General features: G+C 40.4%; 3 long non-coding RNA genes across 3 annotated transcripts; 1 reads left to right on the forward strand and 2 right to left on the reverse strand.

Moving 5' to 3' along the window:
• Window positions 1–2,178: 2,178 nt before the first annotated feature.
• Window positions 2,179–5,136, reverse strand: LOC143496509 (uncharacterized). Its single transcript, XR_013125620.1, has 6 exons — window positions 5,028–5,136; window positions 4,557–4,669; window positions 4,344–4,420; window positions 4,121–4,232; window positions 3,935–4,008; window positions 2,179–2,371 (listed from the first exon to the last, which is right to left on the reverse strand). It is a non-coding gene; the product is annotated as an uncharacterized LOC143496509 (long non-coding RNA).
• Window positions 5,137–9,708: 4,572 nt separating this feature from the next.
• On the reverse strand, window positions 9,709–10,656 carry LOC143496516 (uncharacterized). The gene is made up of 3 exons (XR_013125625.1): window positions 10,564–10,656; window positions 10,106–10,251; window positions 9,709–9,866 (listed from the first exon to the last, which is right to left on the reverse strand). It is a non-coding gene; the product is annotated as an uncharacterized LOC143496516 (long non-coding RNA).
• Window positions 10,657–14,299: 3,643 nt separating this feature from the next.
• Window positions 14,300–16,543, forward strand: LOC143496572 (uncharacterized). Its single transcript, XR_013125657.1, has 3 exons — window positions 14,300–14,583; window positions 15,896–16,001; window positions 16,165–16,543. It is a non-coding gene; the product is annotated as an uncharacterized LOC143496572 (long non-coding RNA).
• The last annotated feature ends 4,970 nt before the right edge of the window (window positions 16,544–21,513 follow it).

A 21,513-nucleotide genomic window follows, 5' to 3' on the forward strand; every position in this document is an offset into this window, starting at 1 on the left:
GGCACATCAATGCGAGCTGTGGCAAGAAGGTTTGCTATGTCTGTCAGCGTAGTGTCCAGAGGCTGGAGGCGCTACCAGGAGACAGGCCAGTACACCAGGAGACGTGGAGGAGGCCGTAGGAGGGCAACAACCCAGCAGCAGGACCGCTACCTCCGCCTTTGTGCAAGCAGGAACAGGAGGAGCATTGCCAGAGCCCTGCAAAATGACCTCCAGCAGGCCACAAATGTGCATGTGTCTGCACAAGCGGTTAGAAACCGACTCCATGAGGATGGTATGAGGGACCGACGTCCACAGATGGGGGGTTGTGCTTACAGCCCAACACCGTGCAGGACGCTTGGCATTTGCCAGAGAACACCAGGATTGGCAAATTCGCCACTGGCACCTTGTGCTCTTCACAGATGAAAACAGGTTCACACTGAGCACGTGACAGACATAACATGAGACGCCGTGGAGAGCGATCTGCTGCCTGCAACATCCTTCAGCATGACCGGTTTGGCAGTGGGTCAGTAATGGTGTGGGGTGGCATTTCATTGGAGGGCCACACAGCCCTCCATGTGCACACCAGAGGTAGCCTGACTGCCATTAGGTACCGAGATGAGATCCTCAGACCCCTTGTGAGACCATATGCTGGTGCGGTTGGCCCTGGGTTCCTCCTAATGCAGGACAATGTTAGACCTCATGTGGCTGGAGTGTGTCAGCAGTTCCTGCAATGTGAAGGCATTGAAGCTATGGACTGGCCCGCCCGTTCCCCAGACCTGATTGAGCACATCTGGGACATCATGTCTCACTCCATCCACCAACGTCACGTTGCACCACAGACTGTCCAGGAGTTGGCGGATGCTTTAGTCCAGGTCTGGGAGGTGATCCCTCAGGAGACCATCTGCCACTTCATCAGGAGCATGCCCAGGCGTTGTAGGGAGGTCATACAGGCATGTGGAGGCCACACACAATACTGAGCCTCATTTTGACTTGTTTTAAGGACATTACATCAAAAGTTGGATCAGCCTGTAGTGTGTTTTTCCACTTTAATTTTGTGTGTGGCTCCAAATCCCGGCCTCCATTGGTTAATAAATGTGATTTCCATTGATGATTTTTGTGTGATTTTGTTGTCAGCACATTCAACTTTGTACAGAACAAAGTATTCAATGAGAATATTTCATTCATTCAGATCTAGGATGTGTTATTTGAGTGTTCCCTTTATTTTTTTGAGCAGTGTATAATAAGTATGAACTCCTAATAATTATATTATTTCTTTAAGTGATAGAATATTTAAAAGGTAATCACAGTAAATAGTATATGTCTTTTATATCCAGCAGTTTCAAAAACTGAGGAAATAAGGGATGAGGATACAGAGAGAAGGGAAAGTGAGATTGAACAAAGAGAGAACATGGCTAGTGAGGAGAGACAGGGAGAGCTAATACAACCCAGTGAGCCAGCAGCCAGTCAGCATAACCATCAGCCAGAAGCCAGCCAATCAGAGCTATTGAAAAAATTAAAGAGACAAGAAAGAATCATGAGGAAAACAAAGGCAGCACTACAAAAAATAAGGAAGGAAAATGCCACTCTCAAGAGACACTGAAAGTTAGGGACACAAAACTGATCAAAAGATCAAATGAAAGCATTAGGCAGACTAACCACAAAAGGGATGAAATTGAGCAATGAGACAATTAAGAAGGCGTTGAAAATTGGCTTTACTGCTGGTGGGACAGGTTACAAGACCCTGCAGGAACTGCAATTTCCCCTGCCAGGAATAAGAACCCTACAGAGAAGGATGCAATGCGTTAGATTTGAGCCTGGTGTGCTGACAGAGGTGTTTGATTTCCTTAAACTGAAGGTAGATGGGTTGACAGAGATTGAACGGGAATGTGTGTTGACCTTGGATGAAATGGCAATCACACCAAGTGTGGAGTTGCATATGCTTACCGGCAAACTCTATGGTGATGTGACTTTGCCAGGTCACACAGGAGTAGCAACACATGCTTGTGTCTTTATGCTGGCTGGAAGCACAAACACGGTGGAAGCAAGTAGTGGCATATCAAGTAGTGGCATATCAAGTAGTGGCGTATCATTTCACTGGCAATACTACCAACAGAGCACAGTACAGGCCAATAATTATTGAATTAATACAAAGGGCAGCATCCATAGGGCTACATGTGTTCAACGTCACCACTGACATGGGTAGCCCTAAGCAGGCCATGTGGAGATCCTTTGGGGTCAACCTCAATAAAACATCTGGGCCACATCCATCAACACCAGACAGACAACTTTATTTCATGCCTGATGTCCAGAGCCGGCCCTGACCAATGTGGTGCCCTAGGCGAGATTTTGGTTGGTGCCCCCTGCATCATCAATCATTGTGTTGATTGTGTCACTATTAAAGAAACAAATAAAAAGCAAATGACTTAAATATTACCATATAACAAGCAATAAATATAAAGGTGTTGCACAAAAAATATTTTAAAACTATTTTACATAACGTAGTGCAGAGAACAACTTTTAAATATTAATAATAAATTTAAAATAAAAATAAAAAAACTACCACCAGTGCAAATCAGGGCAATTTGCCTACTGCAACATTATTATTTCAAAAGTGCATTCGCAATGAACAGAGGGTTAGTATGTATTTATTTTAAGCTAAGCTAATCATAGCACCTCCTAGGATTGGGCAGTATGATGACTCTTTTCACCAAGATCATACAGAGGGGAAAAAGCCACAATGACAATTGAGTGTTGTGAGTCAAGCGAGCTGGTTTCAAAGAAAAACACAACAGCTACAGATTGGCAACATTTTGGATTTGTTTCAAATAAAAAGGAGACCATTGGAGCACGCCCCCACGATTTTAATTCGATAATATGATTGGTTGATAAAACTGCCAATCTATAATAAAAGCTCTCAATGTAAAAGGGCCTTTCTCTCTTTTACCTAGAAACAACGGTGTGAAATATTCTGATTGGTAGATTTTTTATTTCACTGCTGAGGTTGTTTTCCAGCACAAGTACGAAAAGTGGATTTGAAAGCCGATTTATAGGAAAAATACAAATTATTGGTGAAGCGTTATTAACATATATTACATATAATAGATAAAGCATCCTTTTTAAGATCAATTAACCTTCAGAGAAGGCGTTGAAGTCCCTGACGATTCGCCAATGGTATAGTGTTAATTCACCACATATTGCCATTATATTACCTGTTTTTCTGCCTTTTTGAGGTCTTTACAGGGAGATGTCACTCACTCTGTGGTGTACAGAGAAACAGTAACGAGGTGCGCAGAGCGCGCGGGAGGGCGGGTTGGCGCGCGGGTGATAGGTGTCGTGTGTTGTTATTATAAGAATTATTAATTTGACTAATATTATTAAACAATGAAATTATGATTATGTGGACTTTGCTTGTTTTCACATTTATTAATTGTTCATTTGTTAAAAATAAAAACCGCATGCACGCGAGCGCCCCCCTGGACAGCCGGCGCCCCTAGCATTTGCCTATGTCGCCTAATGGAAGGGCCGGCCCAGCTGATGTCCCACATCTGGTAAAGAGCTTAAAACGTGCCCTTGTCCGTGGACATGTGTTCAAAATTCCTGAGGACATTGTAAACAAAGAGAACCTCCTCTCTAATGAGGTTTCAGTGGTCCCTATTAAAGACCTAGTGGCCTTTCAGGAAGGGATGGCATTAAAAATAGCTCCACATCTGTCAGCTGCAGCCATCGAGCCAAGTCACTTTGACAAGATGAAGGTTGGTCCTGCTCTAAATGTATTCAGTAAGGCAACAAGTGCTGGGCTGAAACACATGGTGCAGCAAGAAAAACGCCCTCTGTCCTACACAACTACAGCGTGGCTACTGGAGCAAGTTGATCATTGGTTCAATCAAATGTCATCTCGTCATCCAATTAGGGCCTTGAGCAGACTGAAGATGGAGGAGTAGCAAAAGGCCATCACCTTCCTCCAGGACATTGTCCATCTGTTCCGTGGGATGAAGATTGGTCAGAAGGGACACTGGAAGCCTGTTCAGACTGGGGTGATAATGGCAACAACATCAATTTTAGCCATACGAGAAGAGATGCTGACTAGAGGACACAGGTTTGTGTTAACATCAAGTTTCACACAAGACTGCCTTGAAAATACCTTCAGCTGTGTGAGGTCTAAAAATCCTGTCCCAACTCCAGTGGAATTCCATCGTGCACTGAGGATCATATCTGTGGGACAGTTCCTCACAGCCATCAGGTCTGGGAGCTACCTGGAAAACAACAGTAGCTTTTTGGCAGACTTCTTGGACACAGTGGAGCAAAATGTCATACCATCAGTCAGAGTGGAACAGCTAATGGCGGTCAACAGAGCTGCACCTGACCTCACAAAGAGCGAGAAATGCATTCTCTTCCATCTTGCTGGCTACATCGTCCACAAGGTCATCAGGTTTGCCGGCATCTGTGAAAAATGCAAAATTGCAGCACAGCACAGTGATGACAATCCTGCTGGAGAAAACAGCATCTTATTGAACTTAAAAGAGTTCAAGGCAGGTGCTCTTTGTCATCCTTCCCAAGACGCATATGATTTCATTCACCAAATTGAGGAACTATTTAGGAACAAGACTGGTTCCTGCCTCATGGAACTCCCTGATGCAGTGAGGGTCTTGGAGAAACAAGCTCAGGCACTTTACAGTAAGCTTCCAGCTTGCTGTGGAGTACAAGACAAAATCATGAAAAGATTCATACGGCTAAGGTTGAGAATTGAGGCAGCAACAATACCAAATGACAGAAAGAAGAAACAGTTAAAAGATGGTCATTTTGTAAGCAAGAGCCAATCCAGAAAGTTGAAAAACAACTCCAAGAGCCAAGCTTCAAAATCCGGCAACCCCTAAACAGCTCCAAATGTGCCATCAAGCCCATTAGTCACTCCAACAGAAACATTTGGACTAATCATTGCTCCTACAAATGCTCCAGCCCCCCCAGCCAACATCACTACTCCTACACTCCTACAGCCAACATACGGCAGTGTAATAAACATTGATTTCTTATTGCTATTTGAAACTTACCTTGTTGTGTTTTCAATCTCATCATGGTCAGCACCCAATTATCCCACAGCAGGCAACTAATATACACCAACAAGATAAATTAAATACAACATAAATAATACAATAATAGAATACAAGTCTAGTATGGTTACATATGATTACATATATCATACTGTACTATAACATTTTAGTATGTTGTGTTCCTCTTTAGTCTTGTAAGATTCATTGATCAAAAGTGCCACCCTAGTTTCAACTTATCTTGTGTTTTCAATCTCTCTTGATGACCTTCCCTCTCCCTTTGCCATCAATCCAAAGTCTGCTGAGCATAATACAGATAATAGTCAACAGAATAACAAAACCTACAAACACTTGATCTATAAATTACTGTTGTGTACTATTTAGAAGTCTTAAATATGCATTCTAATCAATATCAGCAGTGATGTATCACAAGAACGGCTCTCCTACTTATTGTGCGTTAGCTTAACGTTAGCTGGTACTCCAAAATGGATATCCTCATTTCAGCTGCTCGACCCAACACACTCTACAATCACACTCAAATGTTATATTTAACCAATACTTAGCTGCCCCGCAAAAACATTGCGTTTAGGTGAAATGGCATTAAGAGTGGAATTTACAATTAATAGGCTGTCAGTGGTTAATGTGAAATCTCGCTAACCGTATTCACGTTGCCTTAGCATACATTTAGTTCCCTAAATCTGCTTATTAAGAGGTGGATAATTCACTAAAATATTTTAATGCACATGTTAATTTGATTCTGATGTCCTTATAATACACAATCTGATTTTTTAAGCGTACTAACCTGTAAAAATGTATCACAGATGGTCCACTGCTCCAGTTTGACTGCGCTGCTCGTATTTGCTGCTAACTTCCGGGAACTATTGACAGGCTCCACGATCCGCCATTGCTGTAAAAAAAACTGCTCTAAAAAACTACCCCAAATATGTTTTGAACTACAAATGAATTAAAAAATTTTAATTTTCTAGTGGTATTTCTAGCTACAAATGGGGACATCTCCTGGGCATATTTCTGTGCCTTTAGCCCCCGTTTGTGCTTGGCAGATTGTTCGTGCTGACGGACATCGTTCCTTCCCCCATGAGAGACACTAAAATCACAGCTACATATCTTACAGAATGAGTAGCTATGCCCCTTCATGCTCCTCTTTAGGAAAGTAAATTCCCTGTCCCATTCGTCAAGGTACTCACACGTACGCTTAGCTTTTTAGGCAGGACTGCCTTCTCTCGTTAAACCCATCTTTGATTTGTTGTTCCAGGTCTGCTCCCAATGTCGACACTAAGAGAGAGAGGAGAAAAAGACAGGAGAAAATGATTATTATGAGTATTGATGTGATATGAATTTGAACTTGTTGCACAGCCTTGGTTGTTTTTTATATGTGTAATGAGTGTATACATATCCAGTAAGTGTTCTCTAATACTGTGTATTCACCCACTATGGGATATGTATATGGGTAGACAAAACTGAGTTGTCATGCGTGAGGAGTAAACTCACATCACTCTGCAGGCACATTTTGAGGCAGAGCAGTTCATCAGAACCAAACAGGGCAAGACCAGGCTGAGAGCAGATGCTGTTCCCACCATTTTTGTGCATCGCCCCGCACTCAGAAAGAGGAAGCCCCCTGCACTACGATGCACCACTGGACCTGTAAAGACAGGGCCCACAGCTGCTGATCATAGCTATAGTGTTAGAAGTGACCCAGGTATAATAAGTATGAACTCCTAATAATTATATTATTTCTTTAAGTGATAGAATATTTAAAAGGTAATCACACTAAATAGTATATGTCTTTTATATCCAGCAGTTTCAAAAACTGAGGAAATAAGGGATGAGGATACAGAGAGAAGGGAAAGTGAGATTGAACAAAGAGAGAACATGGCTAGTGAGGAGAGACAGGGAGAGCTAATACAACCCAGTGAGCCAGCAGCCAGTCAGCATAACCATCAGCCAGAAGCCAGCCAATCAGAGCTATTGAAAAAATTAAAGAGACAAGAAAGAATCATGAGGAAAACAAAGGCAGCACTACAAAAAATAAGGAAGGAAAATGCCACTCTCAAGAGACACTGAAAGTTAGGGACACAAAACTTAAGAAAACGTTTTCAAAAGATCAAATGAAAGCATTAGGCAGACTAACCACAAAAGGGATGAAATAGAGCAATGAGACAATTAAGAAGGCGTTGAAAATTGGCTTTACTGCTGGTGGGACAGGTTACAAGACCCTGCAGGAACTGCAAATTCCCCTGCCAGGAATAAGAACCCTACAGAGAAGGATACAATGCGTTAGATTTGAGCCTGGTGTGCTGACAGAGGTGTTTGATTTCCTTAAACTGAAGGTAGATGGGTTGACAGAGATTGAACGGGAATGTGTGTTGACCTTGGATGAAATGGCAATCACACCAAGTGTGGAGTTGCATATGCTTACCGGCAAACTCTACGGTGATGTGACTTTGCCAGGTCACACAGGAGTAGCATGCTTGTGTCTTTATGCTGGCTGGAAACACAAACACGGTGGAAGCAAGTAGTGGCATATCATTTCACTGGCAATACTACCAACGGAGCACAGTACACTAAAAAAAAAATCGTAAAAAAACGGTAAACGACTGGCAGCAGCGGCTGCCAAACAAAAACTTTAATTTTAAAGTAAAAAACCCTGATTTAAATTAAGTGGAAGAACAATAAATTTACAGAAAAATTCATTAAACATTCTGCAGAAATACCGTTATTTTACAGATTTTTCCTGGATTATTATGATTTAGCACTTTTAATAAAGTGACAGCACTAATATTTTTGCAGAGAAATATTGTTATTTTACAACTTTTCCCTGAATTATTACAATTAAGCACTTTCAATAAAGTGACAGTACTAAAAGTTTTGCAGAGAAATACCTTTATTTTACAACTTTTCCCTAAATTATTACAATTAAACACTTTCAATAAAGTGACAGCACTAATAGTTTTGCAGAGAAATACCTTTATTTTACAACTTTTCCCTGAATTAGTACAATTAAGCACTTTCAATAAAGTGACAGCACAAAAAGTTCTGCAGAGAAGTACCGTAATTTTACAGATTTTTCCTGTCCATATTCATCGTGACTTCCAGGACAAACTCAAATGTGGAATGCAAACTGCAAAGTTATTTTATACAAATGAAAAAGTATATTATACCAATGTTGAGCACCTCAATGTCCTCCATCATCACTTTTAATCATTTAAATCCCCAGGACTGTACTCAGTGTCTTTCTCCATCACCAATATCAGTAGCCTGAACACAACTACAAACACATAACACTGATGTGACATGAAAGATACACTCCTTCTCATTTACATGTAGGACATTTAGCAGACACTCTTATCCAGAGCGCCTTACGAAGTGCTTTGCCATCTGTTCACAGAATTAATTCTAAATAGTACATAGATAGGTCAGAATTCAAGATACCCTCGAACCAGAATACTACTAAACTACAGAAATCAATGCAAATACCTAGAAGTACACAAAAACATAGGCTGAATATTGCTAAACTACAGAAATTAAAATGGATACCTACAAGAAATGCAAACTCACATAGGTACTATATCATACAACGGAAACAACTATGACAAGTGCTAGAGATTTAGTCTGTTCTACAGATGAGTCTTCAGTCATTTGAAGACTGCTAAGGACTCTGCAGTCTGGACAGTCAATGGAAGCTCATTCCACTATCTCGGAGCCAGGACAGGTCTTGAAGTTTGTTTTCCGTGAGACTTTAAGCATGGCGTTTTAAGCCAAGCCGTACTTGAGGTTCAAAGTACTCAAGGTTTGGATGGGGCTTTGACCATGGCCATCATGTAGGGAGGGGTTGGTCCATTTTTGGCTTTGCAAGCAAGCATCGAGGTTTTAGATCTGATGTATGCAGCTACTGGAAGGCAGTAAAGAGAATGCAGCACTGGAGTGACATGTGAACTTGGGGAGATTGAAGACCAGTCATGCAGCTGCATTCTGGATCAGTTTGTAGAGGTCTGATGACCCATAGAGAAAGATCCGTAAGTAAGCAGTTGCAGTAGTCCAGCTTTGAGATGATGAGAGACTGTAAAAGCACCTGGGTAGCTCCCTGTGAAAGAAAGGGTTGTATTCTCCGTATGTTGCAGAGAAGAAATCTGCAGGATCTGGTCATTGGCCTCTCAGGAGTGAAAAGCTGAAGTCTGCCTGTTAAAAAGTTGCAGACAAAATCCAAAGTTAGCTGCTGTTAATTTTGTGCCAATAACATAACAAATATTATAGTACAAATATATAGCAAAGCCATTTCAAAAAGGGATCACACTTCTGTGTTATGTTGAATCATGACAATGATAGCACTTAATCTTGGAAAACACATAAACAGTGAAGAGGGATTCAGGAGGTGGCAGATCCTGAAGATCCAGTGTAGTGATGCAGCAGGGAGAGCCACTCACCTCAACATAATGGCCAGATTGATTTGTACTGTGAGCTAGGCTGTGATGCTCCTGCTCTGGGCTGTGTTGCGCTCCTGCTCTGGGCTGTGTTGCGCTCCTGCTCTGGGCTGTGTTGCGCTGTAGCTCTGTACAGTAAACAAAATGTAGGCCAAACTTGGTGCATATAATTTTTTTGCTTTACATATTTAACATATGAGAAAAGCATATTTATTCCCTAAGGGTAAAAATGCAATGGACAAAATCTTCACAATGATCCCAATAATGGTGTTTTAATTTTTTACACAAACCATACCTGGTCTCCTTCACCCTTTCTTTCTTCAGTGCAGATCTGCATTAGCTTAACTGAGAAGTGGTCCAGCAGCAACATGAATTTTAATTGCATAGGATTTCCTCCATTAATCTGGAAAGGTTTCGACAAAAAAAATGCTGCAGTTTTAAGTCTATTCATATTCATTACATATTGTAACGGTGTTGAGTCAGAAGGACCAGAACGAATCATGACATCAATGTTAGCGAACTGTTATTTTATAAGCAACACGCTAAAAGCATAAACAAGTGCCAAATACACTGATTCTAATGGGAAAAGGGAGGGGGAACACTAACACATACAACACACATCCAGGGAAACAGGGAACTCACCGCGGGTCCTGCTGGGAGGCCTGTAGACTCCACCCCTCGTCGCTGCCCATTGGCGGACGGTACAATATTCAGCCACGCAGAACGTGATGGAGGCGGATTTTTTAAACCCCATTAATGTCTGCCACTCAAAATACAGATCCAGAGTGCTAAAAATGTAGAAATTACGTCCGATGAGACCGAGACCGAATTTGAGGAACTAGCTGTCGCTAGATTTAGTTATGTTCAATGAACCTTATAACAAAGACTTGATTACCGCATAGAGCATTATTTAACCCATTATGTATTTAACAGTGACCGAATTAAAGTATTTTAAAGCATCGGAAAATATTAGATATTAATATTTTATTGTTTTCATCTTTATCAAATGAAACATTCACGTGAAATGTGTTTTTAAACTGGGCTAACTAGCTAGTTAACTAGCTAACGTTGGCTTACATAAAGTAAGGACGTTTTCTTACCTGATGTCACCAATAATGCTTCACTTAAATTTTCTTCCTCTGTGCCCCGTTTCCATCTTATTTTGTTGAATCATCCAACGATAATCCGCTCAAAATAATAATTTGGCAGGTAGATGTAAAATAATCCAGGTAGCCAGCTAGCCACCACAGCTCGTAGGCTGACCATCAGCACACACTGAAATTTTCAAACATGACCTGAGAGGCGCAAACAGTTGTCATTGGCCAGTTTCCTGAATGACAGTCAGATTAACCAATTATGGTTAAAAGCAATGAGCTCAAATCACGTTTATGCCCCTAGCCTAGAGATAACATTTATATTTAAGTGGTTGTTCAACTTGTGTTTTTATTCCAGTGTGTAACTATAGGCACACACATTTTTAAGTTTAAAAACCTGTTCCATTACAATGTACGTCTACCAGTATATCAGTTCATCTGTCTCTCAGTGTGTTACAGGTTATTTCCTTGGTTATGTTCAAGTATAGACCCAGTGTTTAGAAATGTTTCTTTTAAAAGTCCAGCGCCCAAACAAACTGCCATTTTCTATTGCCATTGACTGCACAAGAACTAAAATGAGAACAGACATCAATAGAGATGGAACAATCAACAGAAATCTCCTACAGCCATTACTACAGTTACATACTTTAGATATGCCAATGTAAAAATCTAATGTCTGAACTGACATTAGGAAGTCACTCTTCATTCTGTAGGCATCATAAAAATGAGCATTTTCAACTGCAGAAATTATTTTCAATTACCATCACGTTCTGTGGCAAATTAATATGTCCGAACCTATATATTTTGTTCATTTTTCTCCTGAACATCAATGGATCCTCTGAATTACGAGGACGCCTAACAATCAAAATACGAGTATTGATACATGTAAGCCACATTCATTTCTGACATTGAAAATCATGTTTAAACCAGCAGTGCCAAAAGACATAAGATTTTGATTAAAATGACAGAGAAAAAAACGTTTTAGTTCTTACAGACATAAACCTTTATATAATCAACCGAATGTTTAATTGCAGATAATTGCTGTAATTATACATGAATCTGTATATAATTTAAGAAAGCAGAAAAATACCGTATAAATAATAGTGTATTATTTCCGTAAAAAAACGAGAAAAGCATGTAACTTGTAATTATTGTCATAATACTTAAAATAAAAGACATTTTGTCAAATTACAAATGTCTGTAATTTTACAAAGTTTTGCATACAATTGGAAAAAATTTTAAAATACATTAAATATTTACAGTTATTTTACATAAAATTAGGATTTTTTTTTTTACAGTGTAAGCTCAATAATTTCTAATAGTTTTAAACCTCGCAAAAACATGGACGGATTGTCCTGAGAGACAGACTGCATTAAATATCCTGCCAGCAGCAGAAACTAGAAAGGGCTCTTTAAATTGAGAGCGATGTACGGTGAGTTAATGAAGCTACTGTACCCCTGCTGTGCGTAAATGCGCACATTGCTCCTCCAAACTTTCCATGTTTTTTTTTCATAACACAGTAGAGAAACTGCCAACCTCTGAGCAGTAGCCGTTCGTCCTTCTGTTGACTGCTTGCTAGCATGGTCTGCATGCATCGTAGCAAAGTGACGGCTGATTTCGTACTCTTTGAAAACTGCAACCGTTTCTTGGCATATCACACATACAGCCGTTGATCAAAGCTCAGTGAGAAAAATATTTTGTTGTCCACTCAACACACTTTTTAAGCACTCGGCACTCAGTTCCCACTTTCTTTTCTTTAGTCCACTCATTTTTACCTTTAAAAAGCCTAACGGGCCTTATGGTACGTGTACGTTCCGTCCAAAGCATTTTTGTTTTTTTAATCAAGTATTTGGAGAGCGCGAGCTGACTGGATTTTATTGTTTTTTTTCCTTCACTTTGCCGTGTGTTATATTTGCAAAACGACACATTATATTTCCAGAATTATTTTCTGTATGAAAAATAAAATAATAAAATAAAGCCTTAATAGAGAATTTAAAAACGAACTGATAGTGAAAATGATTCCCAAAAGTTTTTACATAAACCGGATGTAAAAAAGGGACATCTTATTTTTAATAGTTGCATACTTTTTGTTGCAAAGCTAAAATATCAACGAAAATCCAGTAGGCCCTACTCCAAAATCGCGACTAAGGCTTTTAAATACTTTTTAAGGGCCTTCATTTTTCCAATATTGATTTATCAACTTATAGTACTTTTTAAGACCCGGCGGACACCCTGTACAACCACAAAATAAAAACTACAATGGTGATGACACTTACATCAATTTTAGACACTTTTACTTTCTGTGATTTAAAGATTTGATTTTAAAGATTTGACCAACTTTATTTGGTTTAGAAGTGGTTTGTATGTCAAATTATTTTACGTTAATTCTATTTTAGTTTATTATAAATCTTGGTTGCCTAATTGTCACACTGATATAACAAAGTTGGGGATTCACCTCACCTTAGTGATGCTAGTGAAATGCCAAATTATCCCCTTGAAAATTATAACCCTTGCAAATATAAATATATCTAGCTTTGGGATTATTAATAAGGCTAAATCGAGGTTAATGGTTATTGTAACTCTGTTATTCCTCGACGACGTCTTGATGCTGATTCTAAATCAATATAACTATATAAAACACAAATATGGAATGGCGCTTTTAATTAATAGCGGTCCTTAAACTGTGGTGGTATAACGTTATATGCCATATCATATAACATAGGTAAATGACGGACGTGGTATGTTCGAGGTTATGAAAACTGCCCAGTCGCCTACTGAAAGAACGCACTGCTTTAAGATTTGAGCAGAACGTAATGCATTGAAATCTAATGCCTACTGCACGGCATTTCGGACGGAGCCACGGATCCTCCAACGTTAGAGCCTTAATATGAGGTTATCCGAATTGAGCATTTGGAACAGGTGAAGTGCACAGGTTTCTCCATGTAATCTGTCTGCGCAGTCCAAATACGATGTTAACGCAGTCTAGAACCGATATAGACCATAAAATCTACAGTATTAATGCTGGAAGCATGTTTGGACTAACATATGTTTGAACTTTACTGACCTTTTATTTGAAACTTGGAGGGACTTCTGAGATTTTGCCTCTGTGATTTGTTGAAGCTCTTTGGGTATGTCCCCTTTATCAGAAACAGGTATCGTGTCCCACTTCTCCTCAATTGCACGTTTAACTGAGTATCGCAGAAATGACTGCGATGAGTGCAAGCGTCATTAACATTTCATGGTTATTTACTTGTATTTAATAAAATTGATTCAAAATGTAAAATAGCCCAACTGAACGAACGTCGAAGTGCTATTTTCAAGGTCAGTCAACTAAAACCATTTAGGATGGAATGATAAAAGAGAGCACAGTTATTTGCTGGCAAGGATAAAACAAACTGACTAGCAGACATTTGGAACCTCCACGTATTAGAAACAAAGCAGTAGTGATATTTCTCAGGTCTTTCCGAGGATATTCACAAAAATATTTAATAATTGTTGACAAAAAAGTAAATTGGCAAAATAAATGGACAGTCATTGTGAATTCAAGAGAAAAAAATGCTGACAACGCAAAATTATAGGTGTACGTTGTACACTGACATGAAAATACCTAAGTAGGACATTCGATGGGTAGCACAGATTTTTATAACACCGGAGTGGATCTGATACATGTCCAGGGCCAGAGTGGGTGTGATAAATGTCCCAGCCCAAACTACTGAGATTAACATGGGCCAGCCCAATGTGATTTGCACTTGAAGACTCGGCCAATTAGTAGTTTTAGTTATTATCTAACTGTCACTATGACAACACGGCCAATTAGTAGTTTTAGTTATTATCTAACTGCGTCCCTACGACAACACGGCATATGAAGTCACAATGCAGGAGACCTATAAAAGTCGCCACAGACAGTGTTTAATTTAACCACAGATGGTTTGATCGTCACCGAGGTTGAAGTAGCGACTACAGCGGTTCAGCGATATCTTGTGCGACTATTCCAAGTGATCATCAACAAATCAACAAATGATGAGGGTAAGTTCATGTTCCTTTGAGCTTTTTCCATAATCTCACTTTAGTCCGAGTAAGTTCGAGAGAGCCGCTTCTCAGTCTATTTATTGAAAATGACATTCCTCGTCGAGACAGTTCTCTAAAGTTGCTTTGTAGCAACAGTGATTGTAGAATATTGCACAAAAATAGAACTAAATTGCTTTCGACCACAAATGGCGACTCACATTAACATTAATTATCCGGTTACATCCCAGTTACTTCATTTTACGGCCTCTTATCACATTTAAGATGTGTAACCAATTAATATTGGTTATTAACCATCTGAGGTCATTAAGATAGATCAATATTCTCTCCTTGAGAGTCCAGCGGTGTTGAGAAAAAAAAATCAAATTATGAAATGTTCGTATTCCCCCTATCCTGTCTGCGCGTATGTCCGCAGCCTGTATTTTCACAGAAACGTGTTTAATGCATAATGTAGCTTACTTTATAATTATTTCACTCGCCACTGGCGACAGCATTATTTTTTTATGGGTAAGGATTTTTTGTAATTGGAAAAATATCCATCCTTTTCTTTTGAGTTTGTATTTTAAAAGTTAAACGATAGACTCCAGCTCCCGCTCACGTGTTCGTCTCTGCCCATCAACAAATGCAGGAATCCGATCACCAGCATGACTCGCAAAACGGAGCTGAAACTTTAGCACTAAGCGTTGAAAATGGCCAAGCGAAAAATATCGCATTTTTTCCCACACAGTCTACATCTCTGTCGGACCCAAAGAGGACACACTTCTTTATAACTGTACATAATTTTAAGTTAATTTTAATGGGATCAAAAGTCACTCGTATGCATACTAGGAAACTTCAGTAAAGTTTGTTTCACGTTCGAATATTCGGAATTCTTTCTTCAATAACTAAGACAGTATTAGCAAAAGTGCTATAATAAAATTATTGTTTCTGGCAACCAAGATAAACATCTACAACTTTGTTTACGTCAGGAATAGACGTATTTTAAATGTGCAACTTTCACCACTGCAACGTCTAAGGCACCGTCTACAAATGACCTTAACACAGACGCAAGTGGCGGTCGTGAAGGCCCCAGAGCACTACATACTGTTTTTTGTAATAATTTCAATAGCTTATAAACGGTCCTTCATAAGACCACCAAACAAGTTGTATTACATAAAGTGCATGGTGTACGGCAACTGACAACTTTTTTTAAAAAGTGGGTCGCGACTTAATGACAATGGGGGGGAAAAAGTGGGTCCCGGGCTGAGACCAGTTGAGAACCCCTGCGATAGTCATCATGAAACTCATTTTTTCTTCATTTTCTCTACTACAGTCTAAGAAAGCTGGGCCAGCAGAAGAGCTTCCTGAGGGCTGTGATGTGTCGGCCCCCAGCGTGAAAAACAAGCAGGCAAAGAAAGACCGTAGCAGATGGTTTTCAGGTGAGATTTAGCGTGATTACATGTTACCAAAACGTGATGCATTATGAGGTTATTTATTCATAACTATAATTTTCCACAATTTATGTTTTTAGTGACATTTGCTTATGTGCATCATTAGTCTCTGCCTCATAGATGCTTAAAGTAAATGTTTCTTTCACCACAGCTATTTGCTGTACTAGAGTGGAGGAGGCAGTGATTGAGGATCTCAACACTCCTCCATGTGGGAAAAGTGGTGGAGTCGTATCCACCTCTGGGATTAATCCAGCTGTTCTAACTGAAGAGCTGAGGAATACACTGCCAAGCAATGTGAGTACGAATCTCTGTATCTCTGTCTTCCTATCTGCCTGTGTGTCTGAGTTACCATAGCAACATGAGCCTTTGGCCATGTCTGGTCAGACCTTCACAACAGTAGATGTTCTTTACATTAGCATTTTACTTCTTAAAGAAATAATCAGCTTAAGGTTAAAAAAAGTAATAATTAAAAATCATTAAGCTTTTGGATACTGATGAACTTTTTACACTTTCCTTTAACCTAACTAGATGAAAATGGAGGATTTGATTGAAGTGCTGGAAAAAATCTCAGCATGGGTCAAAGTGGCAGTGAAGGAGGTGGTTGCTCAGGACCTCATCCCTATAGTGAGGAACCTGATGCTGGAAAGGATTGCGGCTCTGGACCGAGTAAAGGCACAAATGAGCTGCAGGGAGACTCGGTCAGTGCTGTCTGACCTTTCTGAGGAGGCACTCCAGTCGGGCATCGTGAGGAGATTTGTGAAGACTGCTTCAGAAACTTTTCTCCAAGAACGCCTTGGGTTGACATCCTGGACCAAGCCTGACACTGATCACTACGGTTCTAGAAGCGCATCTGTGACGGAGGCTGACGTGGAAGTGAAGCTGTCACTACAGAGATGCTGCTCTGAGCTGTCAGCTCTGATTGCCCTCACTCTGTTCGGTGATGTCGCTGGCATCACCATCTCTCGGACAGAACAGGACCATACAGGCTCCGCTCTGCAGAGTGCAGCACAGACAGTGGACGTGGGGCTGGAGAAGAAATCTTGGTGGTTCAGGTTTCCAAGATTTCTGAAGCGGAGATTCAAGGTATCTGTTTTTAAAATGTATTTATTCCCAGTCACACCATTAGCTTTAGACTCTGCTCTTCTGAATGATTTTCAACCATACATTTATGCTACCATCAATCATATTTTGAATGATTTTTTAATATCAAATTGTCTGCTCTTTTTAAAGAAACGGACAAACTAAGTGCATGTTCACACGGAGGACCAGGTGGTGGACAAACATATTCCAGATGGTACGCATTTTAGTATTTCATGAAGTTTAATTCATGACAGTATTATTTATAAAGAACCGAGTCTTCCATGGTTTAGTAGTCTTCCATGGTTTAGTAGTCTTTCCTGCTGCACAACTAATAGGGCATGAACAACAATAATGACAACAGCATGGAAGACTACACACAGCATCCCTCTCACGCCGTCTATTTGCTTTGACTTTGCAGGTTTCCAGTCTACCAGTGCTGAAGCACCATCCACCTCTGACAAGACCATCCCTAAGCTCAGGAGAAAGTCGATGCTGTCACGGTGAGGCGGCCCCCTACCGGCCGTCTCTGTCCACAGCGGCTGTTGTTGTTATTGTCTGGTGACGTCATGTGTGTCCCTCAGGTGGGTGGAGCCCGTGATCCGTCTCACCTGAGGGTCGTTTGTTTGCCTATATATGTCTTGTCTTTGTACCAGTTGACCGCTGGTCATTATATCCTTAATTTGGATCTATTGCACGGGTTTTAGGTTTTGCACACTTTATATTAAACCACCCTTTTTCCCTGAGACTTGGCGTGATCGCTTCCTTTTTGTTGCTCACACCTGCCCGTCACAGATGCGTTCCAGATTGGCAACGGCTTTCTCCAAGATCTGCAGAAAATGAGGGGAAAACACCTACTTGGGTGACATTGCTGGAAGTAGAAAATGTGTTATTCAATTAAAATGAAGAAAAAAAAGAGAACCAGACTGCTTCATTGTGATACCTGCATGACAGAAGGCAATATGCATTGTGTCCTGGTCCACAAATTGCATTACTCCTCTTCTCCTGGAAGTCTGGGTGAAGATCAGGTTGCACAGCTGTCTGTGGTCTCTACTCCAGGAAGAAGCACTGGAGACCTACATGATGGAGAGGAAGAAAGAGACAGAAAAGCAAAATAAAGACTTTGATGGGGTCAGAGACCTGACCCATCACCTGGACTGTGTATGTGTGTATATATAAGAGGAATAACTCACTAGAGGTCCTTCGTCCTCAGGGGAGGAGGGCCGTCTTCCAGGGCTTCCCTGGTGCTGGCCGGTAGAGCCCACGGTCATCGGCAGAAGGGGGGGAGGCAGGTCCTACTGAACCTGTAGGAGGAGGACAGGAAAAGTTGTAATGCTGAATGTGATGTTTAGCAAACAATAGCATACAGTTATGTTTGTGTATGTTGTACATGTTTCAATGGCGACGTATGTAGTCCTGCTCCAACGTAGGTGGTAGAGTCTAACAAAGTTGGGGCCGGGGCTACTCATTTAAATGCCGAGCATAGGATCTTTCAAGGGAGAACTTCACGGGGGCAGCGAGTGTGGCCAGACATGCCGCTAAGCTTTTACTGCACAGTTTTACCAATGTTTTATCCAGTTTAAGGGACTATGTTCATGTGTGTGCTGCACAAATTAAAAAACAATGGGTGAAGTCTATCGTTGGAGTTAAGTCATGTTTTCGGGGAAAACCCTGGCCTTTTCAGTGTATACATTGTTGTGAAGCCGCATCCACCCCCCCCCCCCCCAAAGGCATCTCCACAAAGACCAAACATAGTTCAATAGTTCAAAACATTTTGTTTTTATGTGGAAAAGTAAAAAGCATGATACATAGTGAGATTAGAACTTTGTATAAGAATCTATTAAAATGCTGTGTAGGTGATTAAAAGCCTGGAGGTGGGCGTGGAGGGGGTCCTCTTGGTGGGTCTGGTCTGGTGGAGAAAACAGCAGGGTCCGGTGTCTCCAGGGTCTGGGTGTGATTAGATTCATGTGACCTGAAAAGGCCACCTGAATCGATGGAGACACCCTTATACGTCACAGAAAATTCTGATTGCTGAAAAACACAAATAAGAGTAAAAATAAGTAAAGATGCCTTTAGGAATCATTTTCTAAATACCCCATAAGTAAGTCTAAATGTATTCAGGTATGAGCAGTGTTGGGAACATTACTTTAAAAAAGTAATTATAGTTACTCACTACTTGTTCAAAAAAGTAACTGAGTTAGTAACTGAATTACTCTATAATAAAAGTAACTCGTTACCAGGGAAAGTAACTATTTGCATTACAGTACAAAAGTTATATGCCAATGAATAAGGATTTTTTGAAAAAGCAGTTTTCACAGTCAGTTGAAATGAGTAGATCATAAAGGTGTTTAAATTTTGACATTTATTGCACATCAACATACCAGTGCAGGATAAAATCCTTTATAATCCCAAAACTTTGGAAAAAAAGAAACAAAAGTAAACAGTTACACTATATAAAGTGCATTTACATCTATCAAATTAAATTAAATTCTCTCAACCTGAGAACTGGTTTGTTCACAACAGAAGTAAACTTAACAATTAAACCTCTATTCTTAATTAAATAAATCAAATACCCAGTCTGGTAGACATTCAGGAACTTCAAGTATTTTCTTAAATAATGTTTATATCGCCAACTTGAATATGCAAATTTTTCTTCAGCTTACTTCTGACTCGCCATTTCTGTCTCTTCTCCGTTTGTGTCGTGTCACTGGAGTGCTTCGGCACGCGTGTAAAAACACTGGCTCTGATTGGCTACCATAACGCTGCCTTAGCCAATCGCTTACTGACTTGTTAAGATAAACAGGTGTTACACCGAGAACTTGTGACCTATCGAGATCTGTTACTCCTCACTAGCCTGGGCAGCGGTCCGCTCGCATTACTGTTAGTATATCAATATATAGTAACGCACCGCTTTTAATGACCAGTAACGTCAACGGCGTTGTAACGACAGGAAAAGTAATTAATTATATTATCCCTTTACTGACAAAATGACGCCATTACCTAACGCTGTTAAAAATAATGCATTCTTATTATTGTAATAATAATTATATTATAAATAATTATTGTTATTTGCAACACTGTATATGAATAACTGATGATTGATTGATTGATTGATTGATTATTATTAGTTCCATGTAATTTTTTGTAATGAGTTTACTGGTCTGGCCCCCTTGAGGTCCGATTAAGTTGTATTCGGCCCCCAGACCAAAATGAGTTTTTTGCTACTTTGACGATGCAAAACCCATAAAATGCAGGTGGTGGAGGTGAAGCTTCAGCACAAGTCCATCTACAGTGGGTGGCAGAGTGAGCACTGGTGGGTGCTCAACAATTCTACTGGATAGATGCAGAGGTGAGTCATGGGAACAGGTTCACAATTTCAGTAAGAATGGACATGCTACTGTCAACGTCCCTTCAACCTAATCTTTTCTTTGTAGTTGTAGCTTACCCTTCACCACTTTGCCAGCGCTAGTGCCGTGGCCTGCATCAAAGTAACGAAGAGTCTTGACTATAAGTATCAAGACCAGAGGACTTAACAACATCAAGAACTGATCGTCTGGATTATTAGAACAATCACCATTGTCAGTGTGCAAGGAACTGTGAGGAAAGCCAGAAAGAATCACCATCCGTGGACTATTCATCATCACCGTGGACAACCATCAGGATTTCAGATTCGACCGTTATGGGATTTTTGGTTATCAGCAGCTGATTATCAGTGCTCCTGTCACCCTCATCAGACCTCTACAACTAATTCAGAATGCTGCAGCATGACTGGTCTTCAATCTCCCCAAGTTCTCACATGTGACTCCTCTGCTACGCTCTCTTCACTGGCTTCCAGTAGCGGCACGCATCAGATATAAAACCTTGATGCTTGCTTACAAAGCCAAAAATGGACTGGCCCCTCCCTACATGATGTCCATGGTCAAAAGCCGATCCGTACAGCGAATACTCAGAAACTCAAGATGGCTCGACTTGAAACTCCATGCTTAAAGTCTCATGGAAGACAAAGCTCCAGACTATTCTCCGTCCTGGCTCCAAGATGGTGGAACAATATTCCATAAGCTGCTAGGACTGCAGAGTCTATTGCTATCTTCAAGCGTAGACTGAAGACCCACCTGTTTGTTGAGTTCTTACCAGAGCACTAACTCAGCTGATACCACTTGAGGTTGTTCTTTAAATGGTATGTCTGTCGATGGTTATTTGTGCTTCTTGGCAAATGTCTAACTTACAAAAACACTAGATAATGACATGGACTCCTGTAGTTTAGTAGTAGTCTGACTCAATGGTATCTTGAATCCTGCAGTGTCTACTGCAGGGGTCACCAACATTTTTGAAACTGGGAGCTACTTCTTGAATACCAATTATAGCGGAGGGCTACCAGATTGATACACATCAATGGAACGAAAGTTGTTGAGGGGGGGGTGGG

Source organism: Brachyhypopomus gauderio, unplaced genomic scaffold, assembly GCF_052324685.1.
Source record: "Brachyhypopomus gauderio isolate BG-103 unplaced genomic scaffold, BGAUD_0.2 sc96, whole genome shotgun sequence".
NCBI lineage: Eukaryota > Metazoa > Chordata > Actinopteri > Gymnotiformes > Hypopomidae > Brachyhypopomus > Brachyhypopomus gauderio.